An 18045-nucleotide genomic window follows, 5' to 3' on the forward strand; every position below is an offset into this window, starting at 1 on the left:
TTCGCGCACTAAGTAAACGAATCTACGAACAACCCAAATGTATACGGATATATGGTTTATGAAATGAAGGTACGCATACCATTGAGGTACCCGCCGCGGTGGCTCAGTGGCTATGGCGTTGTGCTGCTGAGCTCAAGGATGCGAGTTCGATTCCCGGCCATGGCGGCCGCTTTTCTGATGGAGGCGAAAATCGAAAACGCCCATGATCTCGAGTTTTCGCCGCACGTTAAAGATGGCCAGCAGTCAAAATTAATCCGGAGCCCTCCACTATGGTTCGCCTGGGTAGCGTCGACGCGCTAAGCCTCATAATCAATCAATACTAATGTGCTCCTTCTTCATAATCGATGCGTGTATTCTATTATCTAGCACCATTCCCTTTTTGCGATTTTCAAGTAACCGTTTTGGCACAATGGATTCCCCGTTTCTCGCACGCGCAGTGTGTCCAGAGATCTTATCAGAGCATTTTTTCTTACATTGCCGCGGCTTCTCTTCAATGAGAAGAAAATACCTGGTGGAGCCAATTCACCACCTTGGACTTACCCTTTCAATGCCGGTTTTACTGTCGTTCGGTGCCATTTCGCTTGGGTCTCCCCACAGGAATTTGGTTACGGCCGTCCACACCTACGTCTCAGAGACTAGGCGCCTACCCTGTTAGCCGCTCTTCTTGTACTCAGACGAAATAAGAGCCCATTGCAAAATCCCTATTGCAAAATCCCGCATAGTCTTCTCTTGCAAATTCCTGCATTCTACAAATTCCTTTATTTGTTGTGCAATTATTCTGATCAACAATTTTTATTTACTTATTTTTTTTTCTCCAAAATTTAGTCTCCTAAATTGGGCACATTAGCCCCAATATATCTCCCGATCCTGGCCAATACCCCAAGTGGGTACGCGCCACAATCAGAAAGGAACAACAACAACAACAACAATTATCAGAGCTTTTCGGTCGACCAACCGGTTTATGGGGAAAGGCATTAGTTTTTTGACAGGACCCCATCGGTCCCACTAAGAAAGTCGCTTTAATACTCCTTGCGATGAGTTAGGACTAGTTGGGCACCTGATGTATAGAACTGTTGAGCGCGCGGTCGACCGCCGCAAGCATGCACGGGCGTTCTCTGTTAGTGGCAATGGGCTTTTCCGCACTGCTACGATGTGGTGCGGCTAAACGGCAGGAGGAAAATGACAGCGCCTCTTACATCCTTGTCATTGCGCTATGCTTCTCTCCTCACATCGTGCTAACGCGGTCACGCTCTAGCTGCCCTTACATAAGAAATGTGTACATAAGAAATCCCAGCAACGTCCTTTCACAGTCTTAGCGTCGCGGGTTCTCTGAACAAATGGTACGAAAAGTTGACCTTTTTTAAAACTTGTAATGTTCTTCTCATTTATATATGCGGCATAAGAACAACGACGAACTTGTCTTGCTTCGCTGTCCTAGACGCCGAGATAAAGTGACAGGAAGGCGATGCCATTACGGCACGCGCGAAGCTAGTTTCATGCATGTTTGTTACCCTGCCCTTGCGCGTATTTTGATCTCAAGTTATTTATACGTTTATAATAGACATGAAATGCTCTTCATGAAATATGTGCTCAATACATATTCATGTGCATGCGTGCGGGGACATTTGTGCCGCAAGTGCTTTTTAAAAATAAGATTCATGCGTTGTTAGTACTAGGAAAAGGACCCACGAATAAGTGCAAAGTGGGGATTATACCATTACGCAATGAAGGCATGGTGACGTTTAAAAATCCGGCTAATTTTTCATGCGTTTCGCTGCCCGATTCACCAAATTTCCTTCCTAAACTGACATAAACGCCTATGAAACTGCCGTTGAGATTTTAAGGGCAGATGCGTTATTCTCAGCTTGTCAGAATATGTACTCTCATTACACTAATACTGAAGCCCCTCTGGTTGTGACCGCCACGGAAGATGAGAGTTTCCACCATTAAAATGTAATATATTCAATACACCTAAAAAGCAGCAGGGTAACTTCTGTATGTTTATTTTATGCTATAGAAAATTTTCACGAATCCTTTATAGCGGGCCTTTTAATTTTTACACAGTCTTGAGAAATTGTAAACTTCAGTATTTTTTTGAAAATTGCTCAATTTTCCTTTCGATTCCAAAACATTCGCTTCGATTCACAATTGTTCGAACAATATCATCATTCGCTTAGTATTTGGTTTCCAACTGAAAATCACTGTTTGCAAACCTATCGTTTAGAGGGATGAAACTGCTCAAGAGGAAAGCTGGGATGGGGGGAGGGGGGTTCCCTTTTATACCCATCCTTCGTCCGCCCCTGTGTCTTGCGGGATCATGTTTCCGCTTAGTGAGTAGTGGGCATAGGTCGGTAAAACAGAAAGACCTCACTCAAATTCAATCAATTTTTTTTTCATCATGCTGTACTCACTCAAAATCAGATCTCAAAAAGCTGGTCCGTACTCAAAATCGCTCGTACTCACTCATCACATACTAATTTGTAATCGTACTCACCTGTACTCGAATTCATATGTCCTCTAGAGTACTCGTACTCATTCGTACTCAACTGAATCTGTAATCACTTGTACTAGTACTCAATCTGTACTCACTTGTACTCGTACTCAATTTGTACTCACTCGTACTCACCTGTAGTCATGCTAAATGTGTACTCCCTTTGACTCGTATCCAAAAACGTTTCTACTAGTTTGTACTCGCAATCAACCACTTGCATTCACGTGCTGATCTAGGTATATGGACTCAACTGAGTAACACATGTGTCACCACTACACCTACTTACTATACGCTCAGCAATGGGCTACTGACAAAGGTTGGGACGATAGCGGTGAATTTTTCATGCATTTATAAACGTGCAATGTCAGAGTAAACAGCCCATGAACCATTGTTTTAGACGTCATGAGTTGAACAATCGTAAAATTTCCCTCCACGAATCCTCCAAATCACAAAATTTTGTGGCCTTCACGCCTGCGTCGAGGAAGGCCAGCAGCGACGCTTCTGTCCCGAACGAGGCCCGGCGCCGGATTCGGGTAGCCCTCATCCCGAGGGACATGAATCCGGAGTTTAACAAGGAGAGAAGAGCGGCGAGGGCCAAGGCCCTCATCGACTTTCACGCCAAGGACGAGCACGAAAGATTCGTGGATGCGGCCGAATACCAGGGAGAAAGCGAGGCATTCGTGGCTACCGTCATCGAGGCGTCGTCCGGCGCGACGAGGGCGGCGACGAGCGTTCGGGTCCGAGAGGCGTGCCAGGCGGAGGAGGTGGCCATTGCCCTGGCCATTGCCGACCCCGGGTGCCAGACAGTGTTGTGTGATTCGAGGAGTGGAGTGCGAAATTATGCCAAGGGCAAAGTGTGTGGTGAGGCTGTGCGCGTTCTGTGCTCGGCCGACCTCCAACGAGAGAACAGGTATGTTAAAATCAAGTGGTTCCCGGCGCACGCGGGCAACGATGCGTCGGACAAGCACGACAACCACAACGAGACAGCACACGCAGTGGGGCGAGCGCTAACCAACCGCGCCGCTGCAACCGACCGTCGCGTGTGGTGTAGCGCCAAGAACCGCATGACGACGTTCAACGAACTTACACAGTTCCACCGCTTGGGTCGAAGGACTCTCCCACCCCCGCACCCGGGGCTGAGCCGAGCGCAGGCGCTGCTGTTCAGACAACTACAGACTGGACCCTTACCCACCCCAGTGTTGATGAAGCATGTGTACCCGCAAGTGTATGTGAGTGATGTGTGCCGCGTGTGCCAGCGGGAGAGGGCTCCCCTGACGCACATCATATGGGACTGCACCAAGTTCCCCGAAGAAGCGTCGACAAGTACAACGATTCCGCCTCGGCTCGCGGCTAGGGGAAGTGCTACGGCCAAGAAATCCAGACCTGGGCCGTCCAGCAGGTCTCGGCGGCTCTTGAAAGACAAATGCCGAGCGAAACCGACGGGACGTTGCCCCCAAGGGCGAACGAACACGGGAGTAGCACGCGCCGTAGTCGAGTGTCTTGTCATGATAAGAGACATGACAAGACACGCTCTCATACAAGCAGCGCTACTCGCTAGTGCGTGCACTCATGAGAGCAGTACTCATGAGTGCTTTAGTCATGAGTACTTACTCGTGAGTACAGTATTCACGAGTGCTGTACTCATGAGTACTTTAATCACGTGTGTCATCGTTCATACAAAAGATCGTCATCGTACTCACTTTTTATCTGGGTCTGTACTGACTCGTCTTCGTACGTATTCATGAGTTTGAGTACAAATTAGCTCCAATGAGTGCACTCACGAGTGAGTACGCCGACCTATGGTAGTGGGTCATGACCTCGCTGTCAACAGGAGGGTCGTGACGTGGGAAGCAAAAAAATCTGGACTCGAAGGCCGGCATTAATCGCATTTTATGATAAAATTCAAGGATACTTTTTTCTTTCGAAAGAACAACCAAGAAAAAGGGATATGATTTAATGATAGTTGCGGTTCGGGACGTTGTTTTATGCATAGAGTTTCTTACAATGTACACTAGAGAGGAATCTGGCGCTAGCGTCTATGCGGCTCACATCAAGGCCGTCTGTGTCGTCATGGACCGCCATTATACATCGCGCTCGCCTTAGTTTCATCATTGGCTTGCATTGAAACGTTTCAGTGACCGCGAATTTAAACAAAGTGCCACAAAAACGCGAAGAATAGTGTGCAATTATGTAAGTGGAAAATAAAAACAGGCTGTTTTAAAACTAAGGAAAAAGGAAGTAAAGCGTATTTTAGCCGGAACAGTTGTGCCTGCTATTGCGCAGGCCAAGGTTGTAGTTACGAACAAGGTTAATATTTGGGCGGGAAACTCATTAAAGACTCTTATTTTATTAATTTTACCATTATTGCAAATAATAAGTGGCTTGAAGAGTTTGGAAAGTTTTTTGAGCGTGCCTATTAAAACGTTGCCTTCGTGGTGAACCGGTGCACCGACCGCCAACTAGTTTAACAAGAAAACAGAAAACGTGGCTTTAAACCGTCGTGCACGATGACAAGGTAGGACGCACACAAGCGCACGTATCTGTCGTATCCCCGTCGTCGTATCTTGTCTTCGTCGAAGTACGTTTTGTTTCTTCTTTTCGTCGGCTACAAATTTCGCGGCGGCATATTACCCGCTCAGTCATGCGTCCTTCGACTGCGGCATGAGCAACGTCAGTTGTGATCACGCACTGCCTGCTGTTTCACCGAACACGGCTACCACAGAACAGGGAGGATTTCGGCTTCCTTGTAGCTCGTAAACGTGTTAATGCATAGTGAAGAAAGCAAATACCAAAAACCGCTTAAGTCATGCCAAGCCCAAGCCAAAAAGGAGGGTCTTCCCATGAACCCCCACGACGACATGGCTTACGAGGCGCAGTTTCCTCTCTAGTATACTTACTAAGAAACTCTGTGGTTTTATGTTCATGTACGAAAGGTATCGAGCGCAGACGGCAACAACACCCGCCGCGGTGGTTAAGTGGCTCAGACGTTGTGGTGCTAACGCCGAAAGCGTGGGTTCGATCATGGCCGTGCCGGCGCGAAAAATAAGCTCTTTTTGTGTCCAGATTTCAGCGCACATTTAAGATCCCCAAGATCCCCCCGATGGTTAAAAATGGTCATCCGGAGTTCTCCACTACGGCTCACCTCATAGGCTACGTGTAGCTTCGGTGCGTTAAGAGCCCAAAAATTTGACATTTGAATTTATTGGTAATGAGTTTACTTGGCATCAAAATAGACATAACGCAGAAGACCTGCAGAAAAAGTTGGCGTGATGCCAGCTTTACAAGCCCAAGGACGCGAGTTCAATCCCCACTTAGGCGACCGTTATTCTGATGCAGGCGAAAAACAAAAGCGCCCGTGTGTCGAATTTTAGGCGCAGCTAAAGATTCCCGCCTGCCGGTCCACAACCCTGCCTAATTGCCGATCTTCTTCAAAAGGTGTGATACTTCGTGCACATAGGAGCACGCCACGTGTGTCGGTAATATTGGAGTACACTCCAAGAACGCAAAAATGTCTACTGCCGTTCAACTCAGCCCACCGGAGAGTGGTAAAATGTGGCATTGCTTTTGCAGCTATACATAACTCAGTAATAAGATATTGTCCGCGCACGACGACAAAGAGCTCACATAGCCAAATCAACAGACTGAGAGAGGCAGAACACCCTGTTCCTTCGTTGCGCAGCTCCGCCCAAAACGTCCTCAAAATGGTCAACGCTAACATGGCAACAAAACGGTAGCATCCAAGAAGAAAAATCCACGGGCCGCCTAAACGTCACACCTTTTCAAAAACCCTCAATGCGTTTCTGGTCATACCCTACGTGCATAGGGGCTCACACCTCTTCAAGGAGATCGGCGATAAGGCAGGTTTGCGAACCGTTTTTTTCAGCACCCAACAAATTGGCGTCTTTGTGCGCCAAGGTAAATAGCAAGGAGGGTCCAGGAGCCGTATGTGGGAAAAAGCATGGGAACCAGCATGTGAAAATGTGCGGACTATGTGATGTATGAGATCCTCCTTTCATGTGTATAAGTTTACGAATAGCCGGAGTGGTAGATGCGTAAATGAGCATCTTCTGGAACATACGTACACTATGCGCGCAAGAGCGGGCACTAAACTTGCAATAAATTGCAAGAAATGCGAGGAAACTGATTTCCACCCAAAGCTGAAAGAAACACGCATCGAGAAAACGCTATCGAGACGCTCGCTTCCGGAAAATATTGGATGCCTCAGTGATTAGCATCGGGGTGAACAATGCATGAGCACGCCATCGATTGCACTTTTATTACGAGAGATCACGCATCTTTAATGTCTTGTAATAAATCTTTTCCCAGTTGGTCGTCAGCCCCTTTAGTTTGCCACTTCTTCCGTCCTCGTCTCTGCGCTGTTTTTGAAGTGAAAAAGACTACTATCGCATAAAAAAAAAAGCGGTAACTGCTTCACGGGCACTTGTGCGTAGGCCATTGGGGGGACGGCTATTTTCTTTATAAACAATGTGTCTGCTGCAGAGCATCCGCAGCCGTGGTTCAAAAAAGCGACGTAAATAAATTGAACCTGCCACTGTTCGCAATGGATGATTTACATTTCCAATATCAACACGTCATCATGCATGGTGGCATGGGTGTGATCGCAGGCAGTAAGCGTTGTCCTTACTCTTGTGCTTGGAGGCACAGACGTCGTCATAAAGAACCACCGGAAATAGAAGGGGTATAGAATACCGCATTGGAAACGACCGCTATTGTTCTGCCCTGGTTCGGTATACGTTATTGCGCCGTAACCGAAAGTTGCGCAAGCGTTACAAGTGTCCTCTCAGCGGCGGGGGTTACGGACTCATTTTCTAGGCTCGATAAGCCCGAAGAAGCCCGAGCGAAAGCGGAAACGTTGAGCGACTCATTGTACACGTATTCGGGAGCGGTGTGAGGAGCCGCGTGCTTCCGCCGCGTCGGCTGCTGCTGCTTTTGCGGGCTCCTGGAGACGTGCTCTTAATCCCCCTCCTTTCTTCGAGACCCGCTCCGCCGTCGCCGAGATAGAAGCAATCAGGCGTTTCCAGCGTGCGAAAGAGAGCGCAGCCGAGCGGGAAGAAAAGAGACACGTTGGGGCGGCAATTTGTGTCCGCTTGGCGGGCTTTCTTCCCTCGCTGCTTGGCGGCCGCTGCCACGCGTCGAGCGTGAAAGCACGCCGGCGCTCTATGGATTTTCCCCTTGAATGCCTTCAAGAGTCCCGGCTCGCATTACGGCGCTGCAGTGTCGCCTTTCGCGAAGGCCCCGGGCTCCTGGGAGGAACAGGACGCCTCGGGCACTGCCGGTTGCTTTGTTGTACTCGCCTTCTTTTGGCGACGCCGTGGGTTCGCACCTCTCCCTGAAAGTAACAGGCAAGTACAAAAGGGACGGACAGCTAAAGAAAGCAAGATCAGAACCCACTGAGATCGAGGTTGGAGTCACGTTATGAGCCCTAATGCTGCCACGGTGTTCCCGTTCCGGAGTCATGTGCTGCGGTGGCCATAAAAAAAGTCAAAGCACCAGCGCCGCCTTTCTCCGGTGAACGAATGAAACATTAATGCGAAAGCATCAGTTGACTCGGGGAGGTCGAAAATCTGGCGTAGCCATAAGACATAAATGGCACACAAAATGGCTGACGGCGCAAAGAGAATATAAGTAAAACAAGTGAGTTCAAAACAAAATTGCGCAAATTTGGGCTTGGATGGTAATCGAACCAAGGTCCTTCGGAAAACGAGTGAAGTGCACACCCCAACACTACAACGGCTCCATAGCTGAATCAAGGCGAACGTAGTGAACGCGTTGTGGCCTTCGGGTTATAAACTGGTGTTAGAGACATGTACTGAGACCCACAGGAGGGTAGTTTGAGCCTGCTAGTTACAGGAGTAGCGATTAGGCGAAAAGCAGAGCATGTTCCCGCTAAATGTATTCTTTGCTTGGCGATGCGAACGAAAGAATGTGCCGGCCTGACGTTAGTCTTCCATCACCCCTCCAACGCCTCTTCGTCCCCAAACTTAAAGCGCCCCTGTGAATATATGAGAAGGCAAAGCAAACCAGTAAGGCACGTGCTCACACCTTGATGCTCGAGCTGGCTCGTGGCGAAAGATATATGCCGTTTTCCAGTCGCTTGATGGTGGCCTTTGTTTCCAGCATGCGCGCTTACAGGAGGCGATTGGAGCGTGACGAACTGCCAGACCTTTGTTGCGGCTGCCGGGCCGTACTTATCGTGGAATAAAACATTTTTTTTTGTAGTAAATTTCAGAACTTTTCCCTGTGTAGTTACTCGGCTCCGCTGGTGTCCCCACCTTCACGGAGTTAAATGGCTGAAATTTTTATTGTTACTCCTCTTTCTGTCTTTCTGTACACTTTGCCGGTTTCCTTTCCACCTTTTTTTTTTTTTGCTGACTACGCGCTGCACTTTTTTCTTTCTTGTCCCCAGTTTTTGCTTTGTGTTTTTGTTTCACTTTTCATTAAGTGACTGTTGAACTATTCATTATCCCTTCCCCCCTTGCATAATCTATTCGAGGTTTTAAGAGGACAATAAATGAATGAAATAAAGAAAAAAATACAATTCACGCGAAGTACCCGACGAGATTCATGGGAGAAACAATTCCGGACAACCGGCAATGGCTTATCTCTGTCACCAAAAGGGGCCGCACAGTGTAACCGTCTTCAGCGTAACCCGAAGGCACCACTAGGGTATGTTGCGATTATCAGGATATCCATTTAACAAGAGCGCTTTCGGCTGACAAATCCCATAAGAAAACCATGCACCTTTGACCCTGCGGGGGAGTTTATATAACAATTCCGCTCAACGGCGCCCGTTTAAACACACTCCAGCTATTTATTAAGGCCATGCTTTCAGAGCTAACTTTCGGGAGAGGAACTTGGGGCTTTACAAAGCGCGTTGTCGTCAAACTTCGATAAGCTGAAAGACCCACGGACAGAAAGGAAAAATGCGTCGCAGTTGAACAAAGACAGCGGGAAGCAGGAAGTAAGGAACATAATCAGCAAGCCGCAATTTTAGCTGAAACGGAGGAAAGCAAGTAGAAGACGCGGCATGCGGAGGACAGACAAATGGGAAATTCTCAGAGGGGTGGAGCAACGTTGGGGTGGAGCGCAGAGCATGGGAGACAGGCAGCATGGGGATGGGATGAAAAAGGGAAAGGGAGAAAGGAAGAAAGCATTTTTAAAAGCAGTGGACAAGGTTAACTTTGTTTAGAACTACCCAGTTGTGTGCTTGGCTTCTGGTCGCCTACGAGAGCACAGACTCTCCCCAGCATACTAGGTGGCGAGAAGGCAGCTTGCACCCCATATTTGCAAGTTACCTTTTATAACCTGGGCGTAGGCCTGTGAATGTAAGGAACTAAGGCATGCACATTTTTTTCTTCCTCAACTATCCTTTGTGCGCTACGATTTTTTTAAGCCATGCCTTTTAAAGCTTTTCGCACGGTGAGCCACAGCACGAGTTAGAAAGCCTGTGTCCTCAAGTTTTGTTCACTTGTAATTGAATTTCTTGCTCATTCAGTCTGCACACGATGCGCACAGCGCTAGTCCTGTGTGTTTTATTACTTTTGTGTATTTTTTGAAAGCTGTGCTGTTTCGCCACCATCAAAATTATCCGAGCCGCGTCCGCAGTGGCACCATGTGACCAGAAACACGAGAGACTACTTGGGCGCAGGCTATTGCATCACACGAAAGGTAAAATTGCTCATGCCTTATCTCGTGAGTTTCCTTCCATCTCAAAGCCGAGGGGAATCATATGGATGATACTTAACTAGCTTGTTGGCTCAGGCCTCGTACCTTTCCGAAACTCGTCCCGTTCTCTAGGCCAGTGGTTCGCAAACATGAGCGCGCCGGGGACCCCTTTCATGGGGACTGCGAAAATTAGGGGGTCCCTAGTCACCCTACGATGGTTTATGTTCATCAGTGTCATAATCTCGAACAATATGCACTTACGGCTAAAGTTTCCCACATGCTTATTCAGTTTCATGCCCACCTTTTCATTCTGACTTTTATGCTGATGCGTGTGATATTGTCGTACAATGCGCTCTTTCGGATACTAGTTACCCAAACGTGTCTGGATTTTTTTGCATAACTGGCGGGCTGTGAAAAATTCCAACGTAAAAACTTGTCTCCGCGTAGCACAAGTTATGCAGCGAAGCCACCTTTTTGCATTGCCAGCAATTTTTGGCTGTGCTGTTGGCTGTGGAAAATTGGACGACAGGGGGGGGAGGGAGTGCTAGGGGAAGGCTCCGCGGACTCCTGATATGCATGCCTTCGCGGACCACTGCTCTAGACTGTCACTTATACGGTAAAATGATTAACTTGTCAAAGACCTTTCACACCTAGCAGCTCTCACTCATTTAAAAAATATGTTCACCAACGTCTTTTCTAAGTGATAACATAGTAAAAATTATCAGCCTGAGGGAACTGTATTTGCTCACATCCTGCTTTTAATAATGATGATAGCATGTAAGCAAAACGTAAGGCGACGCTGATTTTTCAGAATTGGTCTATGAGAAGAGCTCTGACACGTTCTGTAACATTAGCATGCAATTTTGGTGCCCAAAACGTGGTATGATATCGTGTAACTGTAAGTCTGTGGTGTTTAGGTTAGAGCTACAGTTAAACCTGGGTATAAAGAAGTCGGCCAAAATTCGAAGTTTTAGTTACATGCAGGTTTTGGTTCCATGCAGGTTTCGAGTTAAGGCTCGCATAAATGAAGCAGAAACGAAACCAAAATGCTAGACGTCAGTGACGGTGAACACACCGTTCAAGGATTTATTTCATAGTGAAAAACTGCGTCTTTTGCGCCTGCTGCTTTCCCAAGAGATTAGTAACTATACTCGGGGACAACTTTCGGTAGCAATGGAGACAAAGCTACGCGGGGGGGGGGGGGGGGGGGGGGGGGGCAAACTGCTTTGTGTTACTGCGCCAAATTAATTCCCAGTAAACTAGTTTCGGTTTCGGTTTCGGCGTGGCGCATACGCATTTGATACAGTTCGTTTCTTCGCATGAGCTCTGTGGTTGAATGCGCTGAACCGCAATCACCAATCATGCAGGCATATTTACGTCTCCTTCTCTACGTTTCATTTGATTCTAAGCAAAAAGCCAACGCTTTCACTGGAGAACTCGGACCGACTTAATATTTTATAGCGTGGACGGTACCGTCGAACTTTGAACCGCCCAGAAACGCCGTCAATTTTGTCAGCGCTGCAACTTTGAGGGCAGGCACTGATATTTAAACTCTTTAGCCGAAAACTGGGCAGCACAACGGGCACGTGTTGCGTGCTTACATAGCGCAGGCTCGCTATACCGTTAGGGCAGCACGTGCACACTACGGCGCGAAGTGAAATCCCATTTCGATCGCGCTGAGTTAGGCAGGCCACAAGAAGTTTCGGTGACCCGCAGGTCGGAAAGCGTATAGGGGAAGCTCGCGCTGCAGAACTCATGAATCCTGCGCTCAATCCCCATGCCTTCCTATTCCAATATCTTTGATGAACATCATGCAGGCTTTCGGGCGTGTCTCGCTATACTACGCGGCGCAGGTTTCATACCTGAGGATATCAGTCGTACTGCACTGGCTAAGTTGCCTATTTACAGCATAAAGGCGTGTCAGCACTTGGACGGCTGAAAAACGTAACGCTGTCTAAACACCAGCACAGTTAGCGCTGGTCGTGAAGTTTAAAAACAATTGGTCACTAAACATTTTGCCAGTAATGTGGTCACTGACATCGTAAAGTACATTGCATTAGCTAACTTTGCCAAACGCCAATATATCGAGCCGTTATCAGATTGGTGAATAAGCCACCCCCTTTCCATTTTTTAATGTGTGATAACTCGCACACTTCTTGGCTCAATTGCCGAAAAAAGCACCGTCTCCAGAACCCTGCAACTGGGCCTGTCTGCAAAATCTCAATTGGCTTCCAAACCAGGCAACAGAATTCGCGTTGGCTCCGTGTATCCGCGAACTCCTCATCAAAATTCCAATTGGCTGCAACAGCCTCCTTTCTTTGTCACTTACATCAATGTTGTGGGAGCATGGCTGGCTTCACATTAAAAAATAGCTGACTGGTATCCATGGCTGTTAATTTGATGTTGGCCTCACCTTGCTCTTACTTGGTCCCAAGCCCAACACGTGGGTTGACCAGTGATGGTCCTGCCCTCCCAATTCACCAATTTTCATTTGGCGGCGACGTGACACCCCACCAACGCTAAAGTGCTCCAAAATTTCGCAAAAATGTACTACTTTGTGGCTATGGTCAGGATTTGCACACACAATTCCAGAACCAGCAGTAAAACTCCGACACTCATGGCTGCCACCGCCAATTGCAAACAGTTTGAGATCGGTACACCGTGAGCATTAGTCAGCAGGAATAATGTGTGCTACGTGAAAAATTGAAGCAGAAGAAAGAATGTGTTTTGTTTTATTTATTTATTTCCTGCATAATCAGCTGGACAAAATCTGGAAGCCACTCCAAGTAGTCCCACAACCACAAACATGCCCACGAACGCCAGTCACAGGAGTAAACCTTTAAAACCGTGGCCCCATCTTTCAAGCCCACTTGAGCACTAAAGCCACGGAGCCACGTATTTCCAAACAAAGATTTCTGGTTCTGTTAGCAGTTAGTCGCAGTCACAGAGTACGGTGTACAGTAATTTCTTCATGATAAATGTGAAAACAACATAGATGTACCAGACATTGCACCACAAACATGACAAAGTGACACTGCCCATCCCCATGTCAGTGAACATTTCTGTAAATTCTGTTTCATGAGAGCGTGCCGTTACCTTTCGGGTGTTCAACCTCATATCGCAGGGCCTCGGGAAGCTAGTATTTTTACAAAAACTAAGGCTGGTAGCAGGGAAACCCACAGCGTTTCGACATTTGAAAGTTAGGCATTGACGATTCGTATTACTCCTTGCCACTTAACCCTGTAAATACGCATTTAAAAAAATTATTTGAGCCGGAAATGGTCTTTAACTTCATCAGTCTACCCTCTGTAGTCAAAAAGACCAACAAAACATGAGCAAGTGAGTACAAATGATTACCTCACTGACAATGTGCAACTGATGTTAGTATATTTTTTTCCAGAAGACTGAAACAATTACAAATGATAGACAACTCAACAATGCATTTCTGGATGTCATCACTACCATCTCGCAGTTCTTGACACATAATTCTTAGTTTTGTCATTTCATGCACAGGTAACTGCTATTTACAAAGGCTGTTTACAACCTCTTGGGTTGTAATCAAATTTTCCCATTGCATTTCTTCTGGGTGAAACAGGATACGTGACGTGCCACTCCTCACTGCTTGCTACCAGCGTTCGTCGTCAGGTTCCATTTCATGCATGACAAAGGTACAGCAAGTGCATCTTATCTGCCACTCACAATCGACAATCTGAAGACTAATTCGCATACTGACAAGAAGCACTCTTAATGATTGCCTGGTGCTGCACAAATCCAGCACCGTATGAGCAGCTACCACCTACGTTGCTGGGCATCAGAAAGGTAAACAAGGTGTCCCGTAAGTTGTTGCACAGAAGCAGCCTACATAAACCAACAGAGCGTACTTCCAAGCTTCTGGCCACTAGAAAGGAAAACAAAGTACCTCGTCACTTGCCACACAAGGCCAGCACCACATAACCGATAAAGCGTACTTCCAAGCTGCTGGGCATCCGAAAGGTAAACAGGGGGTTCTTTAAGTTGCCACACAAACGCAGCACCACACAGACCAACAAAGCGTACTTCCAAGTTTCTGGGCACCAGAAAGGCAAACAGTGGGTCCTGCAAGTTGTTGCACACAAGCAGCGCCACATAAACCAACAGAGCGTACTTCCAAGCTTCCGGGCACCAGAAACGTAAACAAAGCCCATCGTCACTCGCAACACACAATCAGCGCCACATAAGCCAACGCACACCGCTTTCATCACCGTTCCTCTACACCGCTCATTTCGCTGCCACTGCAGTCACTAGAGCTGCTGGAGTCGGAACCTAGTGGAATCACGACGTTGTCGATTCTGGTGTCGATTGCACCATCCCGCTGCCAGGCCTCTTCCTCAAGACGATCTACATGAGCGCAGTCCCGGACCCAGTTTTCGCGAGTCACGGGGGCGATGGCTTCTTTGAGTAGTCGTTCAACTTCATTGATTGATTGTAGGGTTTAACGCGCCGACGCAACGCAGGTGATGAGGCGCGCCGTAGTGGAGGGCTCCGGATTAATTTTGACCACCTGGGGATCTTTATCGTGCGCCGAAATCTCGTACACACGGGCGTTTTTGCTTTTCGCCTCCATCAGAAAAGCGGCCGCCGCGGCCGGGAATCGAACCCGCGACCTCGTGCTCAGCAGCGCAACGCCTTAGCCACTGAGCCACTGCGGCGGGTTCGTTCAACTTCAGCGAGAGTGAATGAAGTGTTGTTGGCAGGAATATACCCCTTAACCTGTCTCCACACCATTTCAATAGGGTTGAATTCACAGTGGTACGGAGGAAGCCGAACAATGTCATGACCAGCAACTCTGGCCAGGGCTTCAATCTGGTATCCAAAAAACTTGTGTTTGTTCTCATTAACCAGCCGAAGGAGCTCGGGCTTCAACTGGTAATCACACCACGGGATGGTTTTTGCAGTCAACCAAGACTGAATGTCGGCCTTGCGCCAAGACGTCGAGGGCAGCTTTTCGGTCTGAACACTGTGGTACGGAGCATTGTGCATGACAATAACACTGCGTGGCTCAATGTTGGGCAGAAGTTGTTCTGCGAACTACTTCTCAAAGCGTGGGCCATCAATTTCACTGTGGTAGTCAGTGGAAGCACTCTTTGACGCGCGGAAAGTGAGACATGCCCCGTCCACAAAGCCTTTCTCACTTCCAGCATGAAGGACGATGAGCCGACCACCTTTGCCACTTGGTGCACGAAGCCCAGTAGTAAGACCCTTGCGAAAGGCGTCTTCACGGGACGACACTGTGGTGTCCTCCCACACCGTGCCCTTGGTGTGCCCAGCATTGACCCAAGTCTCGTCGAGGTAGTATATAGTACTGCGAAAATGAAAGGAATACGTGTCAGTTTTTATTTATTTATTGCTTGCACCTAACATCATTCTACTACGCAGGCAGGTATGTTTAGTTTTTGGTGGCACCGCAAAATACCAAAATAAAAAAAGTTCGCAGAACGTACACCACCCACATGGCTAACGACATCCAGTGAGTGAGTGCTATTCATACATTATTATAACATGTCGATGCACACTTGTCCCTTTACTTGCTGAAGCAGAATAGCATGCCAAATACGAACAAGAGGCAGTGATACAGAAAAACGTCATGAAAAAAATAAAGTCAACGCCAGTATGCATGCGGAGCGGTGTTGATAAGTAACTCTCAACAATAAAATATTTGGCTGTATGAGAACTTCCATCGTTATTTTTTCTTGTTACATTTCAACTGTCAAATGTTACATACGAAATATTTATTTTAATTGCCGGAATTGACATTTATCTATCTGTCCACCAAATCGAAAGAGTAACCACGTACCGTTTCTGCTTTCGCATTTCTCGAATGGTCCGCAGAAGCAAATCCAATGTCATTCAGAAGCCGACTCATCGTTCTGACACTCAGCTTCGGCAGCCCCATGTCGGGGTCGCTGGTCACATCGCTGAGGATCTTTTCTGCAGTTGGCGCCTCGTTGCGAATAAAGTACTGATGCACTTTCCGTCGGAGAGCAGCAAGGGTGAAGCTGTCGTACCGCTGTACTCTTGTATTTCCTGTAACTGCAGGCGGTTTCCCAGTCGACAAACGAAGCCTTTTGCGCTTTGGGGACTTCGGGGTGCCACGCAAAAACTCATTCTTGAGCCGTGCGACCGTACGCTCGCTTACGCCGGTAAGCTGGCTAACCGAACGAAATGCGGAAACGACGGAGAGTCCTGGTTGCGTCAGTCTCACTTGGGCGTACACGCTGCAAACAACTTGCTTGGTCTGTTTTGACAGCTTTTGGTTGTGAAGCTTTTTGAAAATCCTTTGAGGCAAATTAAGTGGCAGGCTATCGCACGGAAAAGTAGCTGATGATGATTATGATGATTGCTATTGGTTTCCCCTTTGAAGCGGGGTGATGACATGTCGTCTTACCACAAAGGACTAATATAACCATGTTTTACACTCTTGGTTTAATACTAGCGCTGCTTAGGGCAGGCACTAAAGCTTATTAGGCACGAAATACTTTTTTTGCCCTGTTACAGGTGGTAACTGTCCTAGGCAATATTCCCCTCTCTGCTTTTCGTCCACCAGCATTCTAATCTTCTTTTCGTCCCCTCGACAGCCTTGAAGTTAACTTCCCCTGTGATACCCTTAAATCCTAGTGCTTCTGGAAGCCCAATATTCCCTTCATGTAGATTTGGATGGATACCCTCACATTCTAACACTATGTGCCGCATAGTTTCTGTTTCTTTTCCGTAGACCACGCATACCCCATCATTTCGTGAATACTTCCCCACAAAACTCTTAGTTCGCAGGCAACCTGCTCTAGCCTCAAAAAGCAAAGCAGTGCCCTGGGAATTATCGTAGAAATGTTCCTTTCTGATGTTCAATTTCTCAGCGCTGTACATCTCTAACGACGTTTTAGCTTCCACTTTTTTCCCTCCATTTATTCGTTTCAATCTGCCTTGCCTCTTTTTTGGTTACCTTGACTGTTTTGGATTCTCCACTGTTCTTTCCGTATTTCATCGTTAGCCTTCTAGTCTTCCTTAGCCACTGCGTGTCCACGCTTTTCAAGTATAGGTACCTAAAAACCTTAGCTGCCCACCTTCGTTGATCCATTGCCCTCAACCTCATCTCAAAGCATATTTTACTCTGAGCTTCTCTAACTTCAAACGACGCCCAGCCCATATCTCCCTGAACTGCTTCGTTAGTTGTTTTTCCATGCGCGCCTAAGGCCAAACGTCCTACCGTTCTCTGGTTTACTTCAAGGCCTGATAGGACGTCTGATTTTAAGCACAGTACAGCATTCGCAAACGTGAGACCCGGAACCATTACTCCTTTCCACATTCCTCCTACTACTTCATATTTGTTATACCCCCACAGAGCTCTATGCTTCATTATAGCTGCGTTTCGCTTCCCCTTAACCTTGAGTTGCTCCTCGTGAGTTCCTAAGTAGTTATCCCCTTCGTTTATACACACTCCCAAATATTTATATTCCTTCACTCTAGGTAATTCGCCTTGCTGGATAGACACTACGTCAATGGTAGCATCATTGAAAACCATTATTCCTGATTTTTCTGCACTGAAATTTAAACTGAGGTCGGTGGCTTCCTGGCCGCTAATATTTATTAGCCGCTGCATATCGGTTTGGTTATCAGCTAAATGAACAACGTCGTCTGCGTATAACATTCCCGGAATATGCTGTTGTACCACTTCGCCTAAACCCTACTTGACTTTCTTGAGCTGCTGTCGACGAAGACGCCATTTTTTTTCTGGAGAGAACCTTCGTGCCACCAGTGGTAATTTCCGCAACCAAACAAAACCAAAAATTTAAAAAAAGGAACGCTTACTGGCGATTATATTCTGGCGATTTATT

The sequence above is a fragment of the Haemaphysalis longicornis genome, unplaced genomic scaffold (assembly GCF_048455015.1).
Source record: "Haemaphysalis longicornis isolate Haplotype H1 unplaced genomic scaffold, Haemaphysalis longicornis Haplotype H1 scaffold_1, whole genome shotgun sequence".
NCBI classification, from domain to species: Eukaryota; Metazoa; Arthropoda; class Arachnida; order Ixodida; family Ixodidae; genus Haemaphysalis; species Haemaphysalis longicornis.